The following is a 24,334-nucleotide window of genomic DNA, read 5'->3' on the forward strand; positions in this document are numbered from 1 at the left end:
TTGTATAGTTGCTAAAGGGGAAAGTATCTATCCTATCACTATATCCTCCAATGTCTAGAACACAGACTGGCACTAGTGGATACTCAATACTTGTTGAATGAATGAATGATAATTACCGTGCTTATAAACCACCTTTACAACTGTTTATTGACATTGTTTTATTTAAATTGAACGTCTTTGTTACTTACATGGCTATATTTTCAATGAAAATTTTTTTCATTTAAATTAGAAAATGAAAATAACTAATTAGCAGTAGCATTTGACACATAGAAGGTAATCTGAAAATGGATATATTGAAAACAAAATAGTATTTATGGCATTTCAGTTAGCTATTATTCTAGTCAAAGACTCTGCATGTGGACCTTCCTCTGTTAAAAAAGATGACAAGGTATTGGAGAAGTGATAAGAACTCACCAGGACCAAACTGAGAGTTTCTCCTCCTGAGTAAATCAAAACAATCAAGAGAAAACTAAAAAAAAGAGAAAACCGTGTTTACTTATGAGATTCAAAGTAATTAAATGCCATGCCATTATACTACTTAAAATCATCACACATGTCATCAGTAGGCAACTTTTCACTAACTGGGATGCCCTGCACTAGGTAGTTAAGCCCTTCACACCTCTCACTCTGTGAGGAATAAAAGCAGCTTGCCCAGGGTCACACAACTGTTCAGGGTGTACTAATACTTGGAACCAGATTTTCTGATCCTGTCTCATGGCTCTGTCCACTAAATTAATCATCTCCCCCATTTGACATCAAAACTATAGTTGCCATCTTTCTATACACCTGTAACCTGGCTTTGGCCTTCCCTAAAGTGATCAAATATTCCCAAGTCTCTGGCCATGAATTGCACTCAAAGCTTACCCACAGGTTAAATCAAGGTCTAGGAGAATAACAAATTTTACAATCCTTAATGCAAAGTCAATTACACTGCTCTTTTTTTAACAGCTTACATCATCTGCATATGTGAAATGAAGTTGATGTGCAGTCGAAATGACAGAAACAGATGCTTCTGCCATCACTTACTATGAAACATAATTTTCCATGCTGGTGAACAGAAGGCACTCAGCTGCAGAGGCTATAGGTACAAAGGGTCTTACATTTTAGAATCTACTGAGTATAAAATGTCTCCAAACTTTTCCCCAAACACATGTTGTTTTGTTCATTGAATGCTGTACATTCCTATATTGGCTTAGGTTATAAACCCCACTGCTTAATGGTTGTCCACTGGTTGACAGTCTCACTCCTGCTTCTAAGATATAAATATCCAGATGGAAAACCTGAGCTTCTGACCACCATAAGCTTGATAAACACTCGTTCATTACAAATGGTTGTCATAGCAATAAGCAGAGTATTACAAAACCAAGATAGAATAATACGTTCACATAAAATTTAGATAACAAAATATCCAATCAACGATCTTTAAGGTAAAATTCTACATCTGCTATAGTATAATGGTGATTTAAATGCCCATATTCAGCAGGTTTTCCAGCCTTAATTTATTCATTACTCAACAGTCATTTGTTGTTAGGAAGCAACATAATGTGGTGAATAGGATAAGAAATTTGGTAATATATACTGCTGGGTTCGTATCCTGCTTCTCCCACTTACTGGTTCTATGGCCTCGGATTAGACACCTGGCTCTCCTGAGACTCTGTTTCCTCTTCTACTTTAGAAATGATTATACCTTTCAAGACTGTTGTAGAATTAAATTAAGTAACATGTGAGTCCAGTGTTTGACAGCTACTAGGCAACTAACAATCAACCCCTCTTCCTTCCCTCGAGGCAGCCTCTCCTACTATGTGTTGTTATATGTATAAACACAAAGATAGAGGGTAGAGTTGTTGACTCAAGAGTTCACAGTATAAAAAAATTCAAATTCTTTTCTACCTTATGGCCACACATAGGACTTCTCAGTCTAGGAAGCTGGACACAATTCTACTCTCCTCTGATATCTTGTTCCCTTGTCATATTCAGATCTTAATCTAAATGTCATCTCTGAAGAAGAGTCTACCCTGACTACCCCCTAACACATACAATGAGTCTTAATTCCAACATCCCATTTCTTTCTTTCATGGTTTTTATTACTATTTATATAATCATTATATGTGTGTGCGTGTGTGTATTTTCCTCCACTGCTCGATGTAAGAGGGCTGGGAACACATTTTTCTTATTACTGATACCCCTAGTTCCTTGTCTGATGCCTGGCACTTAGTAAACACTCAAAAATATTTGCCCAATAAGTGAATAAAGTGTTGAACAATAAAAACACATCTCTTTCACTTATGAAAATATTCTAAAGTAAAAACAAATATTAAACAACAAATTAAAAAATAATTGTCCAGCTATAATTGAGATAAGAATATAAAATAGGAAAAAGATGCTAAGGATATTCATTTTTGAATGAAGACATATCTATAATATAATTTGATGAGCACTATAATCAAGGAATGTTCAAAGTGCTTCACAAACAAAGATGATGGAAAGATTTGTTCTAACTAAACAGAGAAGGTAAACCTGAGATTTCATGGAGTAGCTGACATTCTGACCTAAGCTTTGAAGAATAAATATAATATGGTGAAAAGTGGAAAGGGTAAGAGAGTATTCCATGATAGAGGTCTCACAGTAAACAAACAACTTATAACAATATTTGTCAAAAGGTAGAAAGGAATGTTAAACAGGGTAAAAAGAGGAGAATAGATCAAAAGTAACTTAATAGGGACACCTTCAGGTTCAGCTCTGACATGTAAAGAGTTTGGCAGTCATCATTCCCATCCTTATAAAAAAAAAAAAAGTGGACATATGGACAAACTGAAAATAAATGACTTTTCTTGGACTATTCAAAGAACTGAGTTTGCAGAGTAAACCACCAGCCTGAAATCTCAAGAGATAGACTAATCTGGAGAGACAAAGTCAACGATCGGCTCTGTGCTATAAATTTAAATCATGTATGATTTCCTAGGGCTGCTGTAACAAATTACCACAAACTTGGTAGTTTAAAACAGGAGAAATTCATTCTCTTACAGTTCTGGAGGCTAAATGTCTAAAATCAAGGTGTGGATAGGGCTATCCTCCCTTTGAGAGCTCCAGGGAAGGATCTTTTCTTGCTCCATCCTTCTTTCTGGTGGTTGACAGCAAATCCTGACATTCCTTTGCTTGCAGCTGCATCATTCCAATTTTATCCTCTGTCTTAACATGGCTGCTTTTTCTCTGCATGTCTCTGTGTATTCCCTCTATGTGTTGCCTCTCTATGCAATATAGATAAGCTGAGATTATTTTCCAAATCATCAAGTTCTGGTTCCTTTTACTTAGCAATTCCTGCCTCAATTTATCTCTATTCTCTCACATTTTACTATAATCAGAAATCTCCCTCTCCTTTCTCTTATAAGGACATCAGTTATTGGATTTAAGGCCCATCCTAATCCAGTAAAACCTCAGCTGAACTTGATTACATCTGCAAAGACCCTATTTCCAAATAAGATCACTTTCACAGGTACTGGGGTTAGGACTTAAACCTATCTTTTTGGAGGGAAACAATTCAACCCACCACAGATTACCCTCTGGACCCCAAAATTCATATCTTTCCCATGTGCAAAATACATTTAACCTATCCCAACATCCCTGGAAGTCTCAATCCATTTCAGCCTTACATCTAAGTCCAAAATCTCATCTAAATATCATCAACTCAAAAAATCTCAAATCTCACCTAAATCATCTAAATTAGGTAGGGTTGAGACTCTGCCTATAATCCCTCCTGGGGCAAAATTCCTCTCCATCTGTGGCCATGTGAAACTAAAAATAAGTTATCTGCTTCCAAAATACAATAGTGGGACAGGCATAAGGTAGGCATTCCTATTCCAAAATAGAGAAATTGGAAAGAATAAAAGGTCATTGGTCCCAAGTCTAAAACCCAGGAGGGCAAATTCCATCAAGTTCCAAGGCCTGAAAACAATCTTCTGTGGCTCTATGCTTTGTCCCCTCTGCTCACTGCCAATTGCAAGGCCCCCTCCTCTGCTGCCCTTGCACTGGTATCCCTTCCCTCTCAGCTGATAGCTTTGTCATTTGAGTCATTCTTTTCTTTTCTTGAAGGACAGCACATGTTTGCAACTGAATAGCTTGATTGGCTCACTCCCTGCCTGTAGAATCCCAGAAGCCTGATAGTCTTCCATCATTTTATCCCATCTTTGTCCCTTCAATCCAAACTGGCAGTGTTTTAGGTGGCATAACATTCTCAAAACCTTTGTGGGTCTTCTGAGTATTTCAAGAAGATCCACATCATAGACATGAGAATCCTCCACAGGTCCTGCCTAGATAACTAAACCTCTATTCCTGGCTTCTGCTGAGATGGTTGCAATCAACCATTATGTGATCCATGAATCACATGCCTAATCTCACCAGCACAAGGTTGCCCAGCTACACACCTGGCACTCCCTCTAGAACATGTTTTAGCATCTCTTGCAATATAAATAGGCTGAGATTTCTCTAAATCACCAAGTTATGGTTTCTTTTTGCTTAATAATTCCCTCCTCAACTTATCTTTTTCCTCTCACATATTACTATAATCAGCAAGGTGAACAGGCCATGCCTTCAATACTTTGTGTAGAAATATCCTCAGCTAAAATACCCTAGTTCATTGCTTACAAGTTCTATTTTCCACCCAACAGTAGAACACAATTCAGCCAAGTTTCCTGCTACTTAATAACAAATATTACTTTTCCTCCAGTTTCCGATAACATTTTCCTTATTTCCATCTGAGAACTCAGTAGAAACACCTTTAACATCCATATTTCCATTAATAGTCTCTTCAAGGCAAGCTAGGATTTTTCTACCAGGTGCTTCAAAATTCTTCCACCCTCTCGCATTACCCATCCAAAGCCACTTCCGTATTTTTAGATATTTGTTACAGAAGCATTCCACTTGCTAGTACTAGATTCCTAGGGTTGCTGTAAAAAAATTATCACAAACTGGTAGCATAAAACAAAAGAAACTTATTCTATCACATTTCTGGAGGCTAGAAATCTAAGGTGCCAATTCAATGTATCAGCTGCGACATATTTCCTCAGAAAATTCTGGGTAAGATTTTTTCTCTTTCTCTTCCAACCTTCTAGTGGTTTAGTGGTTGCTGACAATCCTTGGCTTTTTTTTTTTCTTTCTTTCTTTCTTTTTTTTTTGGCTTGTAGTGACATCACTAAATTCGATTCAGCTTTCCAGCTGTCTTCCTTCTGGGTGTATCTGTGTGTCAGATCCACCTCTCCTTTCTTCTAAAAAGACAGCAGCCGAAAATATTTGAAGACATTATAGTTGAAAACTTCCCCAATATGGGAAAGGAAATAGTTAATCAAGACCAGGAAGCACAGAGAGCACCATACAGGATAAATCCAAGGAGAAACACACCAAGACACATATTAATCAAGCTATCAAAAATGAAATACAAAGAAAAAATATTAAAAGCAGGAAGGGAAAAACAACAAATAACATACAAGGGAATCCCAATAAGGTTAACAGCTGATCTTTCAGCAGAAACCCTGCAAGCCAGAAGGGAGTGATATTTAAAGTGATGAAAGGGGAAAACCTACAACCAAGATTACTCTACCCAGCAAGGATCTCATTCAGGTTTGACAGAGAAATTAAAACCTTTACAGATGAGCAAAAGCTAAGAGGATTCAGCACCACCAAACCAGTTTTACAACAAATGCTAAAGGAACTTCTCTAGGCAGGAAACAAAAGAGAAGGAAAACATCTACATTAACGAACCCAAAACAATTAAGAAAACGGTAAGAGGAACATGCATATCGATAATTACCTTAAATGTAAATGGATTAAATGCTCCAACCAAAAGACACAGACTGGCTGAATGGATACAAAAACAACACCTGTATATATGCTGTCTACAAGAGACCCACTTCAGACCTAGGGACACATACAGACTGAAAGTGAGGGGATGGAAAAAGATACTCCATGCAAATGGAAATCAAAAGAAAGCTGGAGTAGCAATTCTCATATAAGACAAAATACACTTTAAAACAAAGACTATTATAAGAGGCAAAGAAGGACACTACATAATGATCAAGGGATCAATCCAAGAAGAAGATATAACAATTGTAAATATTTATGCACCCAATACAGGAGTGCCTCAATGCATAAGGCAAATGCTAACAGCCATAAAAGGGGAAATCGACAGTAACACAATCATAGTAGGGGACTTTAACACCCCACTTACACCAATGGACAGATCATCCAAAATGAAAATAAATAAGGAAACACAAGCTTTAAGTGATACAGTAAACAAGATGGACTTAATTGATATTTATAGGACATTCCATCCAAAAACAACAGAATACACTTTCTTCTAAAGTGATCATGGAATATTCTCCATGATAGATCATATCTTGGGTCACAAATCAAGCTTTGGTAAATATAAGAAAATTGAAATTGTATCAAGTATCTTTTCCGACCACAACACTATGATACTGGATATCAATTACTGGAAAAAATCTGTAAGAAATACAAACACATGGAGGCTAAACAATATGCTACTAAATAAGCAAGAGATCACTGAAGAAATCAAAGAGGAAATCAAAAACAACCTAGAAACAAATGACAATGAACACACGATGACCCAAAACGTATGGGATGCAGCAAAAGCAGTTCTAAGAGGGAAGTTTGTAGCGATATAATCCTACCTCAAGAAAAAAGAAAAATCTCAAATAAACAACCTAACCTTACACCTAAATCAATTAGAGAAAGAAGAAGAACAACAAAAAACCCCCCAAAGTTAGCAGAAGGAAAGAAATCATAAAGATCAGATCAGAAACAAATGAAAAAGAAATGAAGGAAACAGTAGCAAAGATCAATAAAACTAAAAGCTGGTTCTTTGAGAAGATTAAAAAAAAATGATAAACCATTAGCCAGACTCATCAAGAAAAAAAGAGAGAAGACTCAAATCAATAGAATTACAAATGAAAAAGGAAAAGTAACAACTGACACTGCAGAAATACAAAGGATCATGAGAGATTACTACAAGCAACTATATACCAATAAAATGGACAACCTGGAAGAAATGGACATATTCTTAGAAAAGCACAACCTTCTGAGACTGAACCAGGAAGAAATAGAAAATATAAACAGACCAATCACAAGCACTGAAGTTGAGACTGTGATTTAAAATCTTCCAACAAACAAAACCCCAGGACCAGATGGCTTCACAGGCGAATTCTATCACACATTTAGAGAAGAGCTAACACCTATCCTTCTCAAACTCTTCCAAAATATAGCAGAGGGAGGAACGCTCCCAAACTCATTCAACAAGGCCACCATCACCCTGATACCAAAACCAGACAAAGAGGTCACAAAGAAAGAAAACTAGAGGTCAATATCACTGATGAACAGAGATGCAAAAATCCTCAACAAAATACTAGCAAACAGAATCCAACAGCACATTAAAAGGATCATACACCATGATCAAGTGGGGTTTATCCCAGGAATGCAAGGATTCTTCAATATATGCAAATCAATCAATGTGATATACCATATTAACAAACTGAAGGATAAAAACCATATGATCATCTCAATAGATGCAGAGAAAGCTTTCAACAAAATTCAACACCCATTTATGATAAAAACCCTCCAGAAAGTAGGCATAGAGGGAACTTACCTCAACATAATAAAGGCCATATATGACAAACCCACAGCCAACATCTTTCTCAATGGTGAAATACTGAAAGCATTTCCACTAAGATCAGGAACAAGACAAGGTTGAACACTCTCACCATTATATTCAACATAGTTTTGGAAGTTTTAGCCACAGCAATCAGAGAAGTAAAAGGAATAAAAGGAATCCAAATCAGAAAAGAAGAAGTAAAGCTGTCACTCTTTGCAGATGACATGATACTATACATAGAGAATCCTAAAGATGCTACCAAAAAACTACTAGAGCTAATCAATGAATTTGGTAAAGTAGCAGGATATAAAATTAATGCACAGAAATCTCTTGCATTCCTATACACTAATGATGAAAAATAGGAAAGAGAAATTAAGGAAACACTCCCATTTACCACTGCAACAAAAAGAATAAAATACCTAGGAATAAACCTACCTAAGGAGACAAAAGACCTGCATGCAGAAAACTATAAGACACTGATGAAAGAAATTAAAGATGAAACTAACAGATGGAGAGATATACCATGTTCTTGGATTGGAAGAATCAACATTGTGAAAATGACTCTACTACCCAAAGCAATATACAGATTCAATGCAGTCCCTATGAAACTATCAATGGCATTTTTCACAGAACTAGAACAAAAAATTTCACAATTTGTATGGAAACACAAAAGACCCTGAATAGCCAAAGCAATCTTGAGAAAGAAAAACGGAGCTGGAGGAATCAGGCGCCCGGCCTTCAGACTATACTACAAAGCTACAGTTTTCAAGACAGTATGGTACTGACACAAAAACAGAAATATAGATCAATGGAAGAGGATAGAAAGCCCAGCGATAAACCCACGCACATATGGTCACCTTATTTTTGATAAAGGATGCAAGAATATACAGTGGAGAAAAGACAGCCTCTTCAATAAGTGGTGCTGGGAAAACTGGACAGCTACATGTAAAAGTATGAAATTAGAACACTCCCTAACACCATACACAAAAATAAACTCAAAATGGATTAAAGACCTAAGTGTAAGGCCAGACACTATCAAACTCTTAGAGGAAAACATAGGCAGAACACTCTATGACATAAATCACAGCAAGATCCTTTTTGACCCACCTCCTAGAGAAATGGAAATAAAAACAAAAGTAAACAAATGGGACCTATTGAAACTTAAAAGCTTCTGCACAGCAAAGGAAACCATAAACAAGATGAAAAGATAGCCCTTAGAATGGGAGAAAATATTATCAAATGAAGCAACTGACAAAGGATTAATCTCCAAAATTTACAAGCAGCTCATGCAGCTTGATATCAAAAAAACAAACAACCCAATCCAAATATGGGAAGAAGACCTGAATAGACATTTCTCCAAAGAAGATATACAGATTGCCAATAAACACATGAAAGAATACTCAACATCACTAATCAATAGAGAAGTGCAAATCAAAACTAAAATGAGATATCACCTCACACCAGTCAGAATGGCCATCATCAAAAAATCTACAAACAATAAATGTTGGAGAGCATGTTGAGAAAAGGGAACCCTCTTGCACAGTTGGTGGGAATGTAAATTGATACAGCCACTATGGAGAACAGTATGGAGGTTCCTTAAAAAACTAAAAATAGAACTACCACACAACCCAGCAATCCTACTACTGGACATATACCCTGAGAAAACCATAATTCAAAAAGAGTCATATACCACAATGTTCATCGCAGCTCTATTTACAATAGCCAGGACATGGAAGCAACCTAAGTGTCCATCGACAGATGAATGGATAAGGAAGATGTGGCACATATATACAATGGAATATTACTCAGCCATAAAAAGAAACAAAATTGAGTTATTTGTATTGAAGTGGATGGACCTAGAGTATGTCGTACAGAGTGAAGTAAGTCAGAAAGTGAAAAACAAATACCGTATGCTAACACATATATATGGAATCTTAAAAAAAAAAAAAGGTTCTGAAGAACCTAGGGGCAGGACAGGAATAAAGACGCAAATGTAGAGAATGGACTTGAGGACATGGGGAGGGGAAATGGTAAGCTGGGATGAAGTGAGAGAGTGGCGTGGACTTATATATACTACCAAATGTAAAATAGATAGCTAGTGGGAAGCAGCCGCATAGCACAGGGAGATCAGCTCAGTGCTTTGTGACCACCTAGGGGGGTGGGATAGGGAGGGTGGGAGGGAGATGCAAGAGGGAGGAGATATGGGCATATATGTATATGTATAGCTGATTCACTTTGTTATAAAGCAGAAACTAACACATCATTGTAAAGCAATTATACTCCACTAAAGATGTTAAAAAATAAATGAATTAATTAAAAAAAAAAGACAGCAGCCATTGGATTTATAGCCTACTCTAATCCAGTATGATCTCATCCTAACTTGATTATATCTGTGAAGACCCTAATTCCAAACGTGGTCTTATTCACAACTACAGATGTTAGCAAGAACTGAGGTGAGCTAGAGAGAGCTGAGTTGCCAAGTTTTGGAGTAGCCAAGTAAAACAACAAGCCAGATGAAAGTAACAGTCGAGTTTTTAATCACTTACTGCCCCATAGTATAAGCAAGAGCCTAAACTAGAGAAAGCAATGACTTCCCCTCTGTTCTGTTTTCCCCATGGAATGGTTCTTGTGGAGAACCAAATGGATAAGCACAGACATAGGGAGGTTTCTCACTGCTGAGAGAGCCCCCAACCAAAAGCCCCTGCAGTTTTTTGGACCTGTGGGCCAGAGGGCGAGTGAGGGGAAAGGCTAGTAATGGAAAAGTACTGAGTACTGTCAGAGCAGAGAAAAAGTGTCTTCAAGGTACCCTCCCATGAGTAAGGAGGTTTTGGCAAGTGTTCCTGAGGAAAGCCCCAATACAAAAGCTTTTGAATGCAGGCTCCTAGGCTAGGAATGCAGATATCTGTAAAAGGATGGTCCTTGACTGCAGCTTCCTAAAGAGACTTCAGTTCATTGACTGTGTACCCCCAAGTCTGGTGTGGGGAGGTCAGATTTTCCTTGTGAGGCATGGCAGCTAAAGCCTTTGTAATTGTCTATGTTTGGGCCTGAAAAATCACATGCAGGTTTTTGACCAGGAGCTGGATTCCTCAAGGACTTGAGCATATCTTTTTGGAGGGGGCATAATTCAATCCACTACTAATGGTAATTTGGACATTGCTGGAGAGTGAGTGATCTAGTATGAGAGTAAGAAACTCCTGAGGCCGCAGTCTTAAGGCTTCACCTCCAGCAATCCCACCAGATGTTCACAGCGGAGATCTAAGAAAGATCCTCTCTTGGCTCTTGCAGGAAAGAGGAATATTAATCAACATGAAATACACCCCAAGTCTTCTTTATAACAAAGGCCTTCTCTCCAAAGAAAATTACTTTTCCAGACTCTTATCCTAGTTGGGGAAAGGGCATTCCTCCCATTCCAGCTCCCTGTAACCTTACTGTTTCACCTAAGGGGAAAAAAATTATAGTCAACATGGCTCAAGGCTTCAAGGAGATAAACTGGGAATGCTGTAGCCAAGGAAAAAGATAAGGGACAGTGAGGGTAAAATGTATACTACTGGAAAAACAAGTGTGAAGGTCATGGGACCAAGACAGGGAGTCACCAGAGGCTGAAATTTAATTAGAAGATTACAGAATGCTCCCCCTCCCCATACCTTACCACACCACCAAAGAGACTCCAGAATAATTACCTTGGATTACAACTGAAAGAGCTATAAGACAGACTCTCTCTGTGAAGGGATACTCAGGAAAGTTCAAAGTCAAGAGAGAAGACAAAAGCAAAGACCCAGAGGAATATGAAGTCTTTTGCACCTATAACTATAGCAATCATTAAATATAGCCCAAGTCCTAGGCAGGTTACTATAAATCCTCCCACCAAAGGCCCATTTACCTTTGGTTCTATTGCCTGATACCATAGCTATCACAAAATATTACAAGCATGCCTAAAGCTAGAAAAAAGAGTGAAGAGACAAAGCAATCATCTAAGCCAGACTCAAGTATGACACAGCAGGTGGAATTATCAGACAGAGAATTTATAATAACTATGATTAATACATTAACAGCTTAATGGAAAAATAGAGTACATGTAAGAAAAGATGGGTAATGTAAGCAGAGAGATGAAAACTCTAAGGAAGAATCAAAAGGAAATGCTAGAAATCAAAAACACAAGAGTGGAAATGAAGAATGCTTTTAATGGGCACATCAAAAGACTCAGCATAAAAAAAAAAAAAAAAAAAAAAGACTCAGCATAGCCAAGAAAAGAATTAGTGACCTTGAATATAGGTTGATATATAGTGCAAAGAGAGAAAAAAGAAGAAAAAAACAATAGAACATACAAGAACTAAGGGACAATTACAAAAGGTGTAACATACACATAATTGGAATACCAGAAGGAGAACAAAGACAACAAAGAAGAAGATATTTTTGAAATAATAATAACCAAGAATTTTCTAAAATTTATGACAGATACCAAACCACATATCCAGGAGGCTCAGAGAATAGGAAGCAGGATCAATACCAAAATAAAAACAAAACAAAACAAAAAATCCAAAAAACAAAAACAAAAATGACCAAAACATATAAAATCCACAGTTAGGTATTTCATATTCAAGCTACAGAAAAGCAGAGACAGAGAGAAATATCTTAAAAGAAGCCACAGGAGAAAAAATATCTCACCTCTAGAGGTAACAAGAATAGGAATGACAGCAGACGTCTCAACAGAAATCATGCAAGCAAGAAGAGAGTGAAAAGAAATATTTAAAGTGTTGGGAAAAAAGACACATAAAGGACTTGTATCCAAAATATACAAGGAATTATTAAAATTACCAATAAGAAACAACCCAAATTTTTAAAAAGCAAATGATCTGAACATACATCTCACCAAAGAAGATATGTAAGTACATAAGCATATGAAAAAATGCTCAACATCATTTGTCATTAGGAAAACACAAATTAAAACAATGAGGTACCACTACACACCCATTGGAATGGCCAAAATGCAAAAATCTGACAAAACCAGTTACAGCCAATAGGAACTCTCATTCATTGCTGATGGGAATGCAAAATGGTTAGCCACTTTGTAAGACAGCTTACAAATTTCTCATAAGGTTATACATAGCCAAACAATACAATCCAGCAATCACATTTCTAGGTATTTAAGCTACTGATTTGAAAACTTATGTCCTCACACCAAAACCAGCACATAAATGTATATAGCAACTTCATTCATTAACTGCCAATCTGGAAGCAATCAAGATGTCCTTCACAGGTGAATGAATCAGCAAACTGTACTTGTTATCTCACCCATACAATTTGAGCAATAATAAGGAATGAACTACCAAGACATAAAAAGATATGGATGGATCTTAAATGCATATTTCTAAGTGAAAGAAGCCAGTATGCATAGGATATGATTCCAACTATATGACATTCTAGAAAAGTCAAAACTGTAGAGACAGTAGGAAAAGGTGTGAACCTTAATGTATGCAAACTTTAAAAAATCATTTAGGAGGTCAGGGATCACAGGATGGAATACAGTATGTAACAAAAGAATCCAACAATATTGCAAATATATGAAACAACTTCACTGAAGAGGATTGGGGAGAAGATGCTGACTTAAGTAACTTTAGAAATGAGTGGAACTTGTAATGCTAACAGCAAAGGGAACCGTACATAAGCACAGTACTCCAGTTGATAAAGTATCGAAAGATTCCTACATGGGTATGAGCTAACAATTCTGAAATTATACTGTAATTGAAAAATTAAGTAAATAGATCATGGATGGTAGGAACCAGGTTGCTCACTGTTGGAATGGGAAGCTAAAGATAATCAAGGGGAGAAGACTAGAATAATCCACATGGTAATGGCTCAGAGTCAGAAATATCATATGAACTCATGTTTAGCTTAATAGAGATACAGATGGTTACAACATATAAATATTTATAGATATGTGTATACACACACATATATTTCCTTGGTCTATCAGCTGAGAGGGCCTAGAGCCCAGGGTATCTAGCGCCCAGATCTTGGTTTCCAACACCATTCTCCAATGACAGGAACCAGGGCCCTTTGGAGAAACGGCTGATCCTAGGAATATGGCAGGATATACACAAGATGAGCCTGGAGCACTTTGTAGTGCCAGAAAGCAAGTGTTAAAACACTCATACATACACACACACATACACACAATGATGCGGGTATGTCAATAGGAACAGGACCAACTGAAAGAGCTCCCACTGGTCAAAGCTGGAACAATTTGAGCAACAAAATAAAGTAATATTGGAGTACAACGCAAAGTATAAAATGCATATTCATCAATCCATACTGATATCAATAAAGGATTGAGTATGTAAATAAGGGAAAACAGACAAACCCGTTCAGAAGAATTCCAAAGAGGTTTGTAGACACTGCCCCCTCAAGGACATGGAGCACAAATCCCCACTCCTTAAGTACAGTCTGCTCATAGTGGCTTTTTCCCAAAGAGTAGAGTACAAAAAGAGGGAAAAAGAATAACTTTACAGTGGAGAAATCTGGCAAACATTGACTGCCAGGAGATCAAGGTAAACATCAACAGTGATAACTCGTATTGATAGTGTGTTCCCTTGATAGGATGTGATGAGAATCAAACTTTACCTCTGTGGTCTTCCTCCCAAGAACACAATGCTCCAGGCTAATCACGAGGAAAACAGACAAATCTCAATGGAGGGATTTCTACAAAGTACCTGACCAGTACTCCTTGAAACGGTTAAGTACATTACAAACAAGGAAAATCTGAGAAACTTTAACAGCCTGAGGAGACATGAATGACAACTAACGTGGTATCCTGTTTGGAAACCTGGAACAACAACAACCACAAAACACAATGAGTTAAAAATGAAGGAAATCTCTATGAGACTGTTTCTGTCTTGTAGATAGGTTCATTTGTGGTTGCCAAGGGGGAGGAGGGCGGGAGAGAGATGGACTGCAAGTTTGGGGTTGGTAGATGCAAACTATTACATTTAGAATGGATGCAACAAGGTCCTACTGTATAGCACAGGGAACTAGATTCAATGTCCCGTGATAAACCATAATGGAAAAGAAAATTTAAAAAGAATATCTATGTGTGTATAACTGAGTCACTTCGCTGTACAGCAGAGATTGGTACAACATTGTAAATTAACTATACTTCAATTAAAAAAAAGAAAAGAAAAGACTCCGCACTTCCACTGCAGGGGGCACAGGTTCTATCCCTGCTCGGGGAAGTAAGATCCCATGTGCCCCACAGCACAGCCAAATTAAAAAAAAAAAAAAAAATGAAGGAAATCTAAATAAAGTCTGGACTTTATTTAATAATAATGTATCAATAGTGATTCATGAATTATGACAAGTGCATGATTCTTATATAAGATATTAATAACAGGGAAAACTGAATGTGGGGTATATGGCAACTCGCTAAACTACCTTCACAATTTTGCTGTAAATCTGAAATTATCCTAAAGTTAAAAGTTTATCTCAAAAATCATTAATATTTTCAGTGGTCACTCATGAACAATATCCTCCATATACCACCACAACCCTCCCTCGACAACACTTCCCAATAGGTACAGAAGAAAAAGACTAGTAAAACTCATACATAGTGATGCCAAAGCAACTATTCCTCAAAACCACATTCTTATCTTCATTCTTTTACTCACAAAAATGTTCCACCATCCTCCTGAGAGCCAGAGAAAAGCTTTCTCTTGGCAAGAAAGGTGAAAGGGAGAGCAATGTTCACCAATTTACTTTAAAAATGTGACTCCTTTACTTCTATAAAGTCACCATTTTTGTTCTGACACTTTGGGTTACCCATCCACCAGGTATTATGCCCGTTTTCTTATTTTCCGGCACAGTCTGCTTTGCATTATAAAAGCTGAAAGCATCAGATTCTCACCTTCTCAGATACTTTTAAAAGTTCAGAGTTGGACATTGTGATACAATCCTGGGGAATTCTGTTTAGAGGCTTTGGGAATAGTTTGACTTCCAAATCAAAAGATATGTGAGGAGAAACTCCCCATATTTCCTCTTATATACATTTCATGGATGTACTTGTATGAAGACATGATGTCTGAAGCTACAGCAGCCATGTAGCAACCATGAAGGGATAACACTAACAGTGAAAATCAAACCACCAAGAATGGTGGTTCTCTAAAGGGTAGAAAAGCATCATCTTTCGACGGCATCAATGAGCTTCTAAACTTGCTAATCCTAAAATCTGCCCCATGTCCAGAATCCTTGTTAAATGGTTAATAAATATCCTTATGGCTTCAAATTATTTTATCTATATGTTGTTACTTAGAGAGGAGAGCCCTGTAACTGTTACACATCTAATTATACTGTTCCATAAATTTGCTCTTCCCCACACCAACTTATGTTTGTCTACCTGAACATTACCTATGTTATTCAAAGTACAATGAAATTTTCAACACCTGACAATCTCATTCCAAGAGAAGATAGCCCTGCTCTAGTTCATTAACCTTTACTATCTACAGCAGTCATTCAAACTGCTTGTTGCTCAAAAGAATTATCTGAGGAACTCGTTAACATTCAGCTTCCCAGACTCTACTTCAGACTTACTAAATCAGTCTCTGAAAGAAAGAAATCTGGAAATTTGCATTTTTAACAAGCTACTCAAATAATTGTGGTAATCCTCTAAATTTAGGAAGCACTGGTCCATACTGCACTGATACTTAGTTGATATGTTCATTATCTAACACGATAACCAGGTTTGTAAGCTTCTAGACAGCAGAAACTAAGCCTTAAGTCACATGTTTTAGTTTTTCTGGCATATTTTCTGCACTCTTCTGGGGTAGTATTACTCAAAGACATAGCCCAAGTCCATATAAGGTCTAGAGATTATTCTAGGTGAAGCATTATACATTATACAAAGTGGATGAATGTGATATGCTTATCTTACAGATATGGCCTGAAATCTAATCTCAAAGCAGTCATTAAGAAGTAGCAGGGGTGGAATGTCCTATAAATATCAATTAAATCTATCTGGTCTACTGTGTTATTTAAAGCTTGCGTTTCCTTATTTATTTTCTGTTTGGATGATCTGTCCATTGGTGTAAGTGGGGTGTTAAAGTCCCCTACTATTATTGTGTTACTGTCGATTTCCCCTTTTATGGTTGTTAGCATTTGCCTTATGTATTGAGGTGCTCCTATGTTGGGTGCATAAATATTTATAATTGTTATATCTTCTTCTTGGATTGATCCCTTGATCATTAATGCAGTGTCCTTCCTTATCTCTTGTAACAGTCTTTAATTTAAAGTCTATTTTATCTGATATGAATATTGCTACTCTAGCTTTCTTGTGATTTCCATTTGCATGGAATATCTTTTTCCATCCCTTCACTTTCAGTCTGTATGTGTCACTGGATCTGAAGTGGGTCTCTTGTAGACAGCATATACAAGGGTCTTGTTTTTGTATCCATTCAGCCACTTTGTGTCTTTTGGTCGGAGCATTTAATCCATTTACATTCAAGGTTATTATCTATATGGATGTTCCTATTACCATTTTCTTAATTGTTTTGGGTTTGTTTTTGTGGGTCTTTTTCTTCTCTTGTGTTTCCCGCCTAGAGAAGTTCCTTTAGCATTTGTTGTAGAGCTGGTTTGGTGGTGCTGAATTCTCTTAGCTTTTGCTTGTCTGTAAAGCTTTTGATTTCTCCGTTGAAGCTGAATGAGATTCTTGCTGGGTAGAGTAATCTTGGTTGTAGGTTTTTCTCTTTCATCACTTTAAGTATATCTTGCCACTCCCTTCTGGACTGCAGAGTTTCTGCTGAAAAATCAGCTGATAACGTTATGGGGATTCCTTTGTATGGATTTTTGCTTTTCCCTAGCTGCTTTTAATATTTTTCTTTGAATTTAATTTTTGATAGTTTGATTAATATGTGTCTTGGTGTGTTTCTCCTAGGGTTTTTGGGACTCTCTACACATCCTGGACTTGGGTGGCTATTTCCTTTCCCAAATTAGGGAAGTTTTCCACTATAAGCTCCTCAAATATTTTCTCAAACCCTTTCTCTTTCTCTTCTTCTTCTGGGACCCTTATAATTCAAATGCTGGTGCATTTAGTGTTGTCCCAGAGGTCTCTGAGATTGTTTTCGATTCTTTTCATTCTTTTTTCTTCTGCTCCTTGGCAGTTATTTCCACCATTCTGTCTCCCAGCTCACTTATTCGTTCTTCTGCCACAGTTATTCTGTTATTGATTCCTTCTAGTGTATTTTTCATTTCAGTTATTGTGTTATTCATCTCTGTTCGTTTGTTCTTTAGTTCTTCTAGATCTTTGTTAAACATTTCTTGTATTTCCTCAATCCGTGCCTGCATTTTATTGAGATTCTGGATCAACATTACTATCATTACTCTGAATTCTTTTTCAGGTAGCTTGCCTATTTCCTCTTCATTTATTTGGTCTTGTAGGTTTTTACCTTGCTCCTTCATCTGTGACTTATTTTTTGGTCTTCTCATTTATTTTCTTTTGATGGGTGGGATTGTGTTCCTGCCTTACTGGTTGTTTGGCCGGAGGCTTCCAGCCCTGGAGTTTGTAGGCTGTTGGGTAGAACCAGGTCTTGATGCCGAGATGAGGACCTCTGGGAGGCCTCACTCCAAAGAATATTCCCTGGGGTCTGAGGTTCTCTGTTAGTCCAGTGGTTCAGACTCAGGGCTCCCACCACAGGAGCTCAGGCCCAATCCCTGGCTCGTGAACCAAGATCCCACAAGCCACGCAGGGTGGCAAAAAGAAAGAAAAGAATGAAAAGGAAAAACAGCAGCAGAACAATAACAAAGAATAAAACATAAAATAACATTAGTGGGATTTCCCTGGAAGTCCAGTGGTTAGGACTTTGCCTTCCAGTGCATGGGTTGTGGGGGGGTGGGGGGGGAGCGTTCAATCCCTGGTCATAGAGCTGGGATCCCACATATCTTGCAGCCAAAAAACCAAAACATAAAATAAACAGAAGCAATATTGTAACAAATTCAATAACGACTTTAAAAATGGTCCACATCAAAAAAAAAAAATCTTAAAAAAAAGTAAATAAAATAAAATAAGATTAGAAAACTAGGAGATATGTTAGAAAAAATAAAAATATAAGTGAAACAACAACTGAAAGATAAAACAAAACCACAATAGCAAAACAGAGGGGAAAAAAAAGCCAGAAAATGCCTTGGCTGTGGGGGGTGGGGCTTAGGCAGGGGCGAGGTTTAGACAGGGGACGGGGCCTATGCTTAGGACCCACAGGGCTGGAAAAGGTCCTGTGGAGGTGGGGGGTGAAGCTTAGGCTCAGCAAAGCAGGAGGGGGCAGGACTGCCTCTGGCCTTGGAGGGTGGAGGACCAGGTCTGGGACCCCAGCAGGCTCCCTGGGCCCGAGTGGCAGGGGAAATGTTGGCAGAATACACTTTCTTCACAAGTGCACATGGAACATTCTCCATGATAGATCACATCTTGGGTCACAAATCAAGCCTTGGAAAATTTAAGAAAATTGAAATTGTATCAAGCATCTTCTCCAACCACAACACTATGAGATTAGAAATCACTTACAGGAAAAAAAACCCACAAATATATGGAGGCTAAACATTGCACTACTAAATAACCATGATATCACTGAAGAAATCAAAGAGGAAATCAAAAAATACATGGAAACAAATGACAATGAAAACATGATGACCAAAAACCTATGGGACACAGCAAAAGCAGTTCTAAGAGGGAAGTTATAGAAATTCAATCTCACCTCAAGAAACAAGAAAAATCTCAAATAAACAATCTAAACTTACACCTAAGCAACTAGAGAAAGAAGAACAAACAAAACCTAAAGTCAGTAGAAGGAAAGAAATCATAAATAGCAGAGCAGAAATAAATGAAATAGAAACGAAGAAAACAATAGTAAAGATCAATAAAACTAAAAGATGGTTCTTTGAGAAGGTGAACAAAATTGATAAATCTTTAGCCAGACTCATCAAAACAAAAAGGGAGAGGACGCAAATCAATAAAATCAGAAATGAAAAAGGAGAAATCACAACTGACACCGCAGAAATACAAAGGATTATAAAAGACTACTACAAACAACTATATGCCAGTAAAATGGACAACCTCAAAGAAATGGACAAATTCTTGGAAAGGTACAATTTTCCAAGACTGAACCAGGAAGAATTAGAAAATATAAACAGACCTATCACAAGTAATGAAATTGAACCTGTAATTAAAAATCTTCCGGGATTGGTTCAAGATGGCGGAGTAGAAGGACGTGTGCTCACTCCCTCTTGTGAGAGCACCGGAATCACAACTAACTGCTGAACAATCATCGACAGGAAGACAAAAAAATATCCCACATCCAAAGACAAAGGAGAAGCCACAATGAGACGATATGAGGGGCACAATCACAATAAAATCAAATCCCATAACTGCTGGGTGGATGACTCACAAACTGAAGAACACTTAAACCACAGAAGTCCACCGACTGGAGTGAAGGTTCTGAGCCCCACGTCAGGCTTCCCAATCTGGGGGTCCGGCAACGGGAGGAGGAATTCTTAGAGAATCAGACTTTGAAGGCTAGCGGGATTTGATTGCAGGACTCCGACAGGACTGGGGGAAACAGAGACTCCACTCTTGGAGGGCACACACAAAGTAGTGTGTGCATCGGGACCCAGGGGAAGGAGCAGTGACCCCAGGGAAGACTGAACCAGACCTACCTGCTGGTGTTGGAGGGTCTCCTGCAGAGGCGGGGGGTGGCTGTGGCTCACGGTGAGGACAAGGACACTGGCAACAGAAGTTCTGGGAAGTACTCCTTGGTGTGAGCCCTCCCAAAGTCTGCCATTAGCCCCACCAAAGAGCCGGGTAGGCTCCAGTGTTGGGTCACCTCAGGCCAAACAACCAACAGGGAGGGAATGCAGTGCCACCAATCAGCAGACAAGCGGATTAAAGTTTTACTGAGCTCTGCCCACCAGAGCAACACCGAGCTCTACCCACCACCAGTCCCTTCCATCAGGAAGCTTGCACAAGCCTCTTAGATAGCCTCATTACCAGAGGGCAGACAGCAGAAGCAAGAAGAACTACAATTCTGCAGCCTGTGGAACAAAAACCACATTCACAGAAAGATAGACAAGATGAAAAGGCAGAGGGCTATGTACCAGATGAAGGAACAAAATAAAACCCCAGAAAAACAACTAAATGAAGTGGAGATAGGCAACCTTCCAGAAAAAGAATTCAGAATAATGATAGTGAAGATGATCCAGGACCTCGGAAAAAGAATGGAGGCAAAGATCGAGAAGATGCAAGAAATGTTTAACAAAGACCTAGAAGAATTAAAGAACAAACAAACAGAGATGAACAATACAATAACTGAAATGAAAAATACACTAGAAGGAATCAGTAGCAGAATAACTGAGGCAGAAGAATGGAAAAGTGACCTGGAAGACAGAATGGTGGAATTCACTGCCATGGAACAGAATAAAGAAAAAAGAATGAAAAGAAATGAAAACAGCCTAAGAGACCTCTGGGACAACATTAAACACAACAACATTCGCATTATAGGGGTCCCAGAAGGAGAAGAGAGAGAGAAAGGACCCGAGAAAATATTTGAAGAGATTATAGATGAAAAGTTCCCTAACATGGGAAAGGAAATAGCCACCCAAGTACAGGAAGTGCAGAGAGTCCCAGGCAGGATAAACCCAAGGAGAAACACACCGAGACACATAGTAATCAAACTGACAAAAATTAAAGACAAAGAAAAATTATTGAAAGCAACAAGGGAAAAATGGCAAATAACATACAAGGGAACTCCCATAAGGTTAATAGCTGATTTCTCAGCAGAAACTCTACAAGCCAGAAGAGAGTGACATGATATATTTAAAGTGATGAAAGGGAAGAACCTACAACCACAATTACTCTACCCGGCAAGGATCTCATTCTGATTCAAAGGAGAAATCAAAAGCTTTACAGACAAGCAAAACCTAAGAGAATTCAGCACCACCAAACCAGCTCTACAACAAATGCTAAAGGAACTTCTCTAAGTAGGAAACACAAAAGAAGAAAAAAACCTACAAAAACAAACCCATAACAATTAAGAAAATGGTAATAGGAACATACATATTGATAATTACCTTAAATGAAAATGGATTAAATGCTCCAACCAAAAGACACAGGCTTGCTGAATGGATAAAAAAAACAAGACCCATATATATGCTGTCTACAAGAGACCCACTTCAGACCTAGGGACACATACAGACTGAAAGTGAAGGGATGGAAAAAGATATTCCATGTAAATGGAAATCAAAAGAAAGCTGGAGTAGCAATACTCATATCAGATAAAATAGACTTTAAAATAAAGAATGTTACAAGAGACAAGGAAGGAAACTACATAATGATTAACAGATCAATCCAAGAAGAAGATATAACAATTATAAATATATATGTACCCAACATAGGAGCACCTCAATACATAAGGCAACTGCTAACAGCTATAAGAGAGGAAATCGACAGTAACACAATAATAGTGGGGGACTTTAACACCTCACTTACACCAATGGACAGATCATCCAAACAGAAAATTAATAAGGAAACACAAGCTTTAAATGACACAATAGACCAGATAGATTTAATTGATATTTACAGGATATTCCATCCGAAAACCACAGATCACACTTTCTTCTCAAGTGCACCCAGAATATTCTCCAGGATAGATCCCATATTGGGACACAACTCAAGCCTCCGTAAATTTAAGAAAATTGGAAACATATCAAGCATCTTTTCTGACCACAACACTACGAGATTAGAAATCATTTACAGGAAAAAAAAATGTAACAAACACAAACACATGGAGGCTAAACAATATGTTACTAAATAACCAAGAGATCACTGAAGAAATCAAAGAGGAAATCAAAAAATACATAGAGACAAATTACAATGAAAACACGACAATCCAAAACCTATGGAATGCAGCAAAAGCAGTTCTAAGAGGGAAGTTTATAGCAATACAAGCCTACCTCAAGAAACAACAAAAATCTCAAATAAACAATCTAACCTTACACCTAAAGGAACCAGACAAAGAAGAACAAACAAAACCCAAAGTTAGAAGGAGGAAAGTAATCATAAAGATCAGATCAGAAATAAATGAAATAGAAACAAAGAAAACAATAGCAAAGATCAATAAAACTAAAAGCTGCTTCTTTGAGAAGATAAACAAAATTGATAAACCATTAGCCAGACACATCAAGAAAAAGAGGGAGAGGACTCAAATCAATAAAATTAGAACCGCAGAAATACAAAGCATCCTAAGAGACTACTACAAGCAACTCTATGCCAATAAATTGGACAACCTGGAAGAAATGGGCAAATTCTTAGAAAGGTATATAACCTTCCAAGACTGAACCAGGAAGAAATAGAAAATATGAACAGACCAATCACAAGTAATGAAGTTGAAACTATAATTTAAAAACTTCCAACAAACAAAAGTCCAGGACCAGATGGCTTCACAGATGAATTCTATCAAACATTTTGAAAAGAGCTAACACCCATCCTTCTCAAACTCTTCCAAAAAATTGCAAAGCAGGGAACATTCCCAAACTCATTCTATGAGGCCACCATCACCCTGACACCAAAAACAGACAAAGTAACTACAAAAAAAGAAAATTACAAACCAATATCACTGATGAATATAGATGCAAAAATCCTCAACAAAATACTAGCAAACAGAATCCAACAGCACATTAAAAGGATCATACACCAGGATCAAGTGGGATTTATCCCAGGGATGCAAGGATTCTTCAATATATGCAAAACAATCAATGTGATACACAATATTAACAAATTGAAGAATAAAAACATTTGATCATCTCAATAGATGCAGAAATAGCTTTTGAAAAAATTCAATGCCCCTTATGATAAAAACTATCCAAAAAGTGGGCACAGAGGGAACCTACCTCAACATAATGAAGGCCATATATGACAAATCCACAGCAAACACCATTCTCAATGGTGAAACACTGAAAGCATTTCCTCTAAGATCACGAACAAGACAAGGATGTCCACTCTTGCCACTATTATTCAACATAGTTTTGGAAGGCCTATCTATGGCAATCACAGAAGAAAAAGGAATAAAAGGAATACAAATTGGAAAAGAAGAAGTAAAACTGTCACTGTTTGCAGATGACGTGATACTATACATAGAGAATCCTAAAGATGCCACCAGAAAACTACTAGAGCTAATGAATGAATTTGGTAAAGTTGCAGGATACAGAATTAATGCACAGAAATCACTCGCATTCCTACACACTAATGACGAAAAATCTGAAAGAGACATTAAGGAAACACTTCCATTTACCACTCCAGCAAAAAGAATAAAATACCTTGGAATAAACCTATCTAAGGAAGCAAAAGGCCTGCACTCAGAAAACTACAAAACACTGATGAAAGAAATCAAAGACAACAAAAACAGATGGAGAGATATACCATGTTCTTGCATTGGAAGAATCAACATTGTGAAAGTGACTATACTACCCAAAACAATCTACAGATTCAATGCAATCCCTATCAAATAACCAATGGCATTCTTCACAGAATTAGAATAAAAAATTTTACAATTTGCATGGAAACACAAAAGCCCCCAAATAGCCAAAGAAATCTGGAGAAAGAAAAACGGAGGTGGAAGAAAGAATCAGACTCCCTGACTTCAAACTATA

General features: G+C 37.5%; 2 long non-coding RNA genes across 3 annotated transcripts in view; both read right to left on the bottom strand.

Moving 5' to 3' along the window:
- The window catches only part of LOC133090131 (uncharacterized), a 51,403-nt gene extending 50,932 nt beyond the window's left edge, over positions 1-471 (bottom strand). The window contains exon 1 of the long non-coding RNA XR_009700784.1: positions 415-471. This is a non-coding gene — a long non-coding RNA (uncharacterized LOC133090131). The remainder of the gene's footprint in view (positions 1-414) is intronic.
- LOC133090130 (uncharacterized) overlaps positions 1-24,334 on the bottom strand; it is a 402,534-nt gene that overhangs the window by 134,430 nt on the left and 243,770 nt on the right. The gene's annotated exons all lie outside the window — the stretch shown is intronic.

Source organism: Eubalaena glacialis, chromosome 4, assembly GCF_028564815.1.
Source record: "Eubalaena glacialis isolate mEubGla1 chromosome 4, mEubGla1.1.hap2.+ XY, whole genome shotgun sequence".
In the NCBI taxonomy this organism is placed as follows: Eukaryota; Metazoa; Chordata; class Mammalia; order Artiodactyla; family Balaenidae; genus Eubalaena; species Eubalaena glacialis.